This window comes from Physeter macrocephalus, chromosome 12 (assembly GCF_002837175.3).
Source record: "Physeter macrocephalus isolate SW-GA chromosome 12, ASM283717v5, whole genome shotgun sequence".
NCBI lineage: Eukaryota > Metazoa > Chordata > Mammalia > Artiodactyla > Physeteridae > Physeter > Physeter macrocephalus.
The window spans coordinates 90,542,322-90,549,157 of record NC_041225.1 but is presented as its reverse complement, the minus strand read 5'-3'; the positions used below and the strand labels follow the sequence as shown (position 1 = coordinate 90,549,157).

Here is a 6,836-nt window from a genome sequence, read left to right as displayed (position 1 = left end):
AATACTAATCGTCTTCTTAGATACTCACCACCTCCCTTGACAGCTTGCTCCCTAGATTTGCAAGGCATTTTTTCAAAAAATCAATACTAAATCTGACACAAGCCTCATGACACAATTGTACGAACATTTTTCATATGTAAATGGGTTAGTGTAGCTTAAACTTTTAATAAAGCAAGACACTGAAGATGTCTAGATGGACCCACTAGTCCCACCAACATAAAGGTTTGGTCCCAGCCTTCCTATTAGCTCTTAACAGATTTACACATGCAAGTATCTACATCCCAGTGAAAATGCCCTCCAAATCACAAAGATCAAAAGGAGCAGGTATCAAGCACGCCACACCAGCAGCTCACAACACCTTGCTTAGCCACACCCCCACGGGAATGAGAGTAAGCATAACTACCCTACGTAAAAACGTTAGGTCAAGGTGTAACCCATGGGGTAGGAAGAAATGGGCTACATTTTCTACACCATAGAACACCCTTATACCCTACGAAAGTTTTTATGATACCTAAAAACTAAAGGAGGATTTAGTAGTAAATTAAGAGCAGAGTGCTTAATTGAATAAGGCCATGAAGCACGCACACACCGCCCGTCACCCTCCTCAAGTACCACAGCGAAGCCTCAATCCATTAATTCCTGCCGAGCAACCACACAAGAGGAGACAAGTCGTAACAAGGTAAGCATACTGGAAAGTTTGCTTGGATAAAACAAGATGTAGCTTAAATGAAGCATCTAGTTTACACCTAGAAGATTCCACAACTCGTGTATATCTTGAACTAAATCTAGCCCACACCCCTCAACCACTACCATCACAAACTAATCAAACAAAACATTCACCACACATTCGAAGTATAGGAGATAGAAATCTAAACCACTAGTGATGCTATAGAGAAAGTACCATAAGGGAAAGATGAAAAATATACTAAAAGTAAAAAAAAGCAAAGCTTACCCCTTGTACCTTTTGCATAATGACTTAACTAGTAATAACTTAGCGAAGAGACCTTAAGTTAAACTACCCGAAACCAGTCGAGCTACTTACGGGCAGTACCTAGAACGAACTCATCTATGTGGCAAAATAGTGAAAAGACTTGTAAGTAGAGGTGAAAAGCCTAATGAGCCTGGTGATAGCTGGTTGTCCAAGAAAAGAATCTTAGTTCAACATTAAATAATACCAAGAACCCCACGAAGTTCCATTGTATATTTAATTGTTAGTCTAAAAAGGTACAGCTTTTTAGAAACGGATACAACCTTGACTAGAGAGTAAAAATACACACATACCATAGTTGGCTTAAAAGCAGCCATCAATTAAGAAAGTGTTCAAGCTCAACAATAAGACTGTGTTATAATCCCAACAACAAACAAATCAACTCCTAGTGTAATTATTGGACTAATCTATACAATTATAGAAGCAATACTGTTAATATGAGTAACAAGAAATTTTTTCTCCTTGCACAAGCTTATGTCAGTAACTGATAATATACTGATAGTTAACAACCAATAAATAAAGCCCAACGCCAAACCATTTATTAAATCCACTGTTAACCCAACACAGGTGTGCACTAAGGAAAGATTAAAAAAAGTAAAAGGAACTCGGCAAACACAAACCTCGCCTGTTTACCAAAAACATCACCTCTAGCATAATCAGTATTAGAGGCACTGCCTGCCCAGTGACTAACGGTTAAACGGCCGCGGTATCCTGACCGTGCAAAGGTAGCATAATCACTTGTTCTCTAAATAAGGACTTGTATGAATGGCCACACGAAGGTTTTACTGTCTCTTACTTTTAATCCGTGAAATTGACCTTCCCGTGAAGAGGCGGGAATAACAAATCAAGACGAGAAGACCCTATGGAGCTTCAATTAATCAACCCAAAAATCACAACCTCAAACCCACCAAGGGATAAAAAAAACTTATATGGGTTGACAATTTCGGTTGGGGTGACCTCGGAGCACAAAAACCCCTCCGAGTGATTAAAGCCTAGGCCTACCAGCCAAAGCATAACATCACTTATTGATCCAAAGCTTTGATCAACGGAACAAGTTACCCTAGGGATAACAGCGCAATCCTATTCTAGAGTCCATATCGACAATAGGGTTTACGACCTCGATGTTGGATCAGGACATCCTAATGGTGCAGCCGCTATTAAGGGTTCGTTTGTTCAACGATTAAAGTCCTACGTGATCTGAGTTCAGACCGGAGTAATCCAGGTCGGTTTCTATCTGTTGCGCATTTCTCCTAGTACGAAAGGACAAGAGAAATAAGGCCAACTTTACACACGTGCCTTCAAACAACTAATGATCTAGTCTTAATTTAACAAATAAGCGCAAACTAGCCTTGCCCAAGATCAGGGCATTGTTGAGGTGGCAGAGTTCGGTAATTGCATAAAACTTAAGCTTTTACACCCAGAGGTTCAAATCCCCTCCTCAACAGAATGTTTATAATTAACATCCTAACGCTTACCCTCCCTATCCTCCTGGCCGTAGCATTCTTAACATTAGTAGAACGTAAAATCCTAGGATACATACCACTCCGAAAAGGACCAAACATTGTCGGCCCACATGGACTACTCCAACCCTTTGCTGACGCAATTAAATTATTCACCAAAGAACCCCTACTTCCAGCCACATCCTCCACCACCATGTTCATTATCGCACCCATACTAGCCCTAACCCTAGCCCTCACAATATGGAGCCCCCTGCCCATGCCATACCCCCTTATTAACATAAACCTAGGAGTCCTGTTTATACTAGCAATATCTAGCCTAGCTGTCTACTCCATTCTATGGTCCGGCTGAGCCTCCAACTCAAAATACGCACTAATCGGAGCCCTCCGGGCAGTAGCACAAACAATCTCATACGAAGTAACACTAGCCATTATCCTCCTATCAGTCTTATTAATAAACGGCTCCTTCACCCTATCAACACTAACCACAACCCAAGAACAACTCTGACTACTCTTCCCCTTATGACCACTAACCATAATATGATTTATCTCCACCCTTGCAGAAACTAACCGAGCCCCTTTTGACCTAACAGAAGGAGAATCAGAACTCGTATCCGGCTTCAATGTAGAATATGCAGCAGGCCCCTTTGCCCTTTTCTTTCTAGCAGAATATGCCAACATCATCATAATAAACATATTCACAGCCATTCTGTTCCTAGGGGCATGCCGCGACCCCTACGCACCAGAACTACACACAACAAACCTCATAGTCTCCGGCTTCAACGTAGAATATGCAGCGGGCCCCTTTGCCCTCTTCTTTCTAGCAGAATATGCCAACATCATCATAATAAACATATTCACAGCCATTCTGTTCCTAGGGGCATACCACGACCCCTACACACCAGAACTACACACAACAAATCTCATTCTCAAAACGCTATTACTTACAATGTCCTTCCTGTGAATCCGAACATCCTACCCCCGATTCCGATATGATCAGCTAATACACTTACTCTGAAAAAATGTTCTCCCTCTAACATTGGCCCTCTGTATATGACATATCTCATTACCTATCATAGCAGCAGGCATTCCCCCTCAAATATAAGAAATATGTCTGACAAAAGAGTTACTTTGATGGAGTAAATAATAGAGGCTTAAATCCTCTTATTTCTAGAATAATAGGAATTGAACCTATCCCTAAGAATTCAAAGTTCTTCGTGCTACCATATTACTACACCACAATCTACAGTAAGGTCAGCTAAACAAGCTATCGGGCCCATACCCCGAAAATGTTGGTTTATACCCTTCCCATACTAATAAACCCATTCATCTTTATCATTACATTAGCAACACTCATCCTAGGCACGACAATCGTAATCATCAGCTCTCACTGACTCTTCGCCTGAATTGGATTTGAAATAAACATGATAGCCATCATCCCCATCATAATAAAAGTCTTTAATCCCCGGGCCATAGAAGCCTCCGCTAAATACTTCCTAACTCAAGCTACCGCATCCACCCTACTCATAATTGCAGTCATAATCAATCTGTCGCACTCCGGCCAATGGACTGTCACCAAATTATTCAACCCAACAGCATCAAAACTAATAACAATAGCCCTAGCCATCAAGCTAGGGCTATCACCATTCCACTTCTGAGTGCCTGAAGTCACACAAGGTATCCCCTTAGCCACAGGCCTAATCCTACTTACATGACAAAAAAATCGCACCCCTATCCATTCTCTACCAAATTTCACCATCAATTAACACAGATCTAATACTAACCATATCCCTACTCTCCATTCTAATCGGAGGTTGAGGGGGACTAATCCAGACACAACTCCGAAAAATCATGGCCTATTCATCAATCGCCCACATAGGATGAATAACTACCATCCTACTCTACAACCCGACTATAACTTTACTAAACCTACTAATTTACATCACAATAACTTTCACCATATTTATACTATTTATCCAAAACTCAACCACAACCACATTATCCTTGTCCCAGACATGAAACAAAACACCCGTTATCACAACCCTCACTATACTTACCCTACTTTCTATAGGGGGACTCCCACCACTTTCAGGTTTTATACCCAAATGAATAATTATCCAAGAATTAACAAAAAATGAAGCCCTTGTCATACCAACCTTCATAGCCATCACAGCACTACTCAACCTGTACTTCTACATACGCCTCACCTACTCAACAGCATTAACCCTATTCCCCTCCACAAACAACATAAAAATAAAATGACAATTTCACTCCCAATAAGGACTGCAAGACTATATCTTACATCAATTGAATGCAAATCAAACACTTTAATTAAGCTAAATCCTCACTAGATTGGAGGGATACACTTCCCACGAACTTTTAGTTAACAGCCAAATACCCTAATCAACTGGCTTCAATCTACTTCTCCCGCCGTGGGGGGAAAAAAGGCGGGAGAAGCCCCGGCAGGATTGAAGCTGCTTCTTTGAATTTGCAATTCAATATGATTACTCACTACAGGACTTGGTAAAAAGAGGGTTCAACCTCTGTCTTTAGATTTACAGTCTAATACCTACTCGGCCATTTTACCTATCTTCATAAACCGCTGATTATTCTCAACTAATCACAAGGACATTGGCACTCTATACCTACTATTTGGTGCCTGAGCGGGAATGGTGGGCACTGGCCTAAGCCTACTAATCCACGCTGAGTTAGGTCAACCCAGTACACCAATTGGAGATGACCAAGTCTACAATGTACTGGTAACAGCCCACGCCTTCGTGATAATCTTCTTCATAGTCATACCCATCATAATTGGCGGCTTCAGAAACTGATTAGTCCCCTTAATAATTGGACCACCTGACATAGCCTTCCCCCGTATAAACAACATAAGCTTCTGGCTACTTCCCCCTTCATTCCTACTACTGATAGCGTCCTCAATAGTCGAAGCCGGCGCAGGTACAGGCTGAACTGTTTATCCCCCTCTAGCCGGAAACCTAGCACACGCAGGAGCATCAGTAAACCTTACCATCTTTTCCCTACACCTAGCCGGTGTCTCCTCAATCCTCGGAGCCATCAACTTTATTACAACCATTATTAATATAAAACCACCCGCTATAGCCCAATACCAAACACCCCTCTTCGTATGATCAATCCTAGTTACAGCCGTATTACTTCTCTTATCTCTACCAGTCCTGGCAGCCGGGATTACCATACTATTAACTGACTGAAACCTGAATACAACTTTCTTTGATCCAGCAGGAAGAGGAGACCCTGTTTTATACCAGCACCTATTCTGATTCTTTGGCCACCCCGAAGTCTATATTCTAATTCTACCTGGTTTCGGAATAATTTCCCATATCGTGACTTACTATTCCGGGAAAAAAGAACCCTTCGGGTATATGGGAATAGTCTGAGCTATAATCTCTAACGGGTTCTTAGGCTTTATCGTATGGGCCCACCACATATTCACAGTAGGTATGGACGTTGACACACGAGCATACTTCACATCTGCAACCATAATCATTGCTATCCCAACAAGGGTAAAAGTCTTCAGCTGACTAGCAACACTTCACAGAGGCAACATTAAATGATCTCCTGCCTTAATATGAGCCTTAGGTTTCATCTTTCTCTTCACGGTAGGTGGCTTAACTGGTATCGTCCTAGCCAATTCTTCACTAGATATCGTTCTCCATGACATGTACTACGTAGTTGCCCATTTCCACTACGTTCTTTCAATGGGAGCTGTCTTTGCCATCATAGGAGGGTTCGTTCACTGATTCCCACTATTCTCAGGATATACGCTCAACCCTACATGAGCAAAAATCCACTTCCTCATCATATTCGTAGGCGTAAACCTAACATTCTTTCCACAACACTTTCTAGGCCTATCCGGCATGCCTCGGCGATACTCTGATTATCCAGACGCCTACACAACATGAAATACAATCTCATCAATAGGCTCATTCATCTCACTAACAGCAGTCATACTAATAATCTTCATCATCTGAGAAGCCTTCGCATCCAAACGAGAAGTAATAACAGTAGACCTCACCTCTACAAACCTCGGATGACTAAACGGATGTCCTCCACCATACCACACATTTGAAGAACCAGTATATATCAACCCAAAATGATCAAGATAGGAAGGAATCGAACCCTCTCCAGTTGGTTTCAAGCCAACATCATAACCTTTATGTCTTTCTTCATAAACGAGATATTAGTAAAACCTTACATAACTTTGTCAAAGTTAAATTACAAGTGAAAACCCTGTATATCTCCATGGCATACCCCCTTCAACTAGGCTTCCAAGACGCAACATCTCCTATCATAGAAGAACTCCTACACTTTCATGACCATACGCTAATAATTGTCTTCCTAATTAGCTCTCTAGT

General features: G+C 41.5%; 2 pseudogenes; one reads left to right on the top strand and one right to left on the bottom strand.

Moving 5' to 3' along the window:
* LOC102991361 (centrosomal protein of 78 kDa-like) overlaps nt 1-6,836 on the top strand; it is a 223,386-nt pseudogene that overhangs the window by 48,544 nt on the left and 168,006 nt on the right.
* The window catches only part of LOC102984453 (dipeptidase 2-like), a 40,008-nt pseudogene that overhangs the window by 4,223 nt on the left and 28,949 nt on the right, over nt 1-6,836 (bottom strand).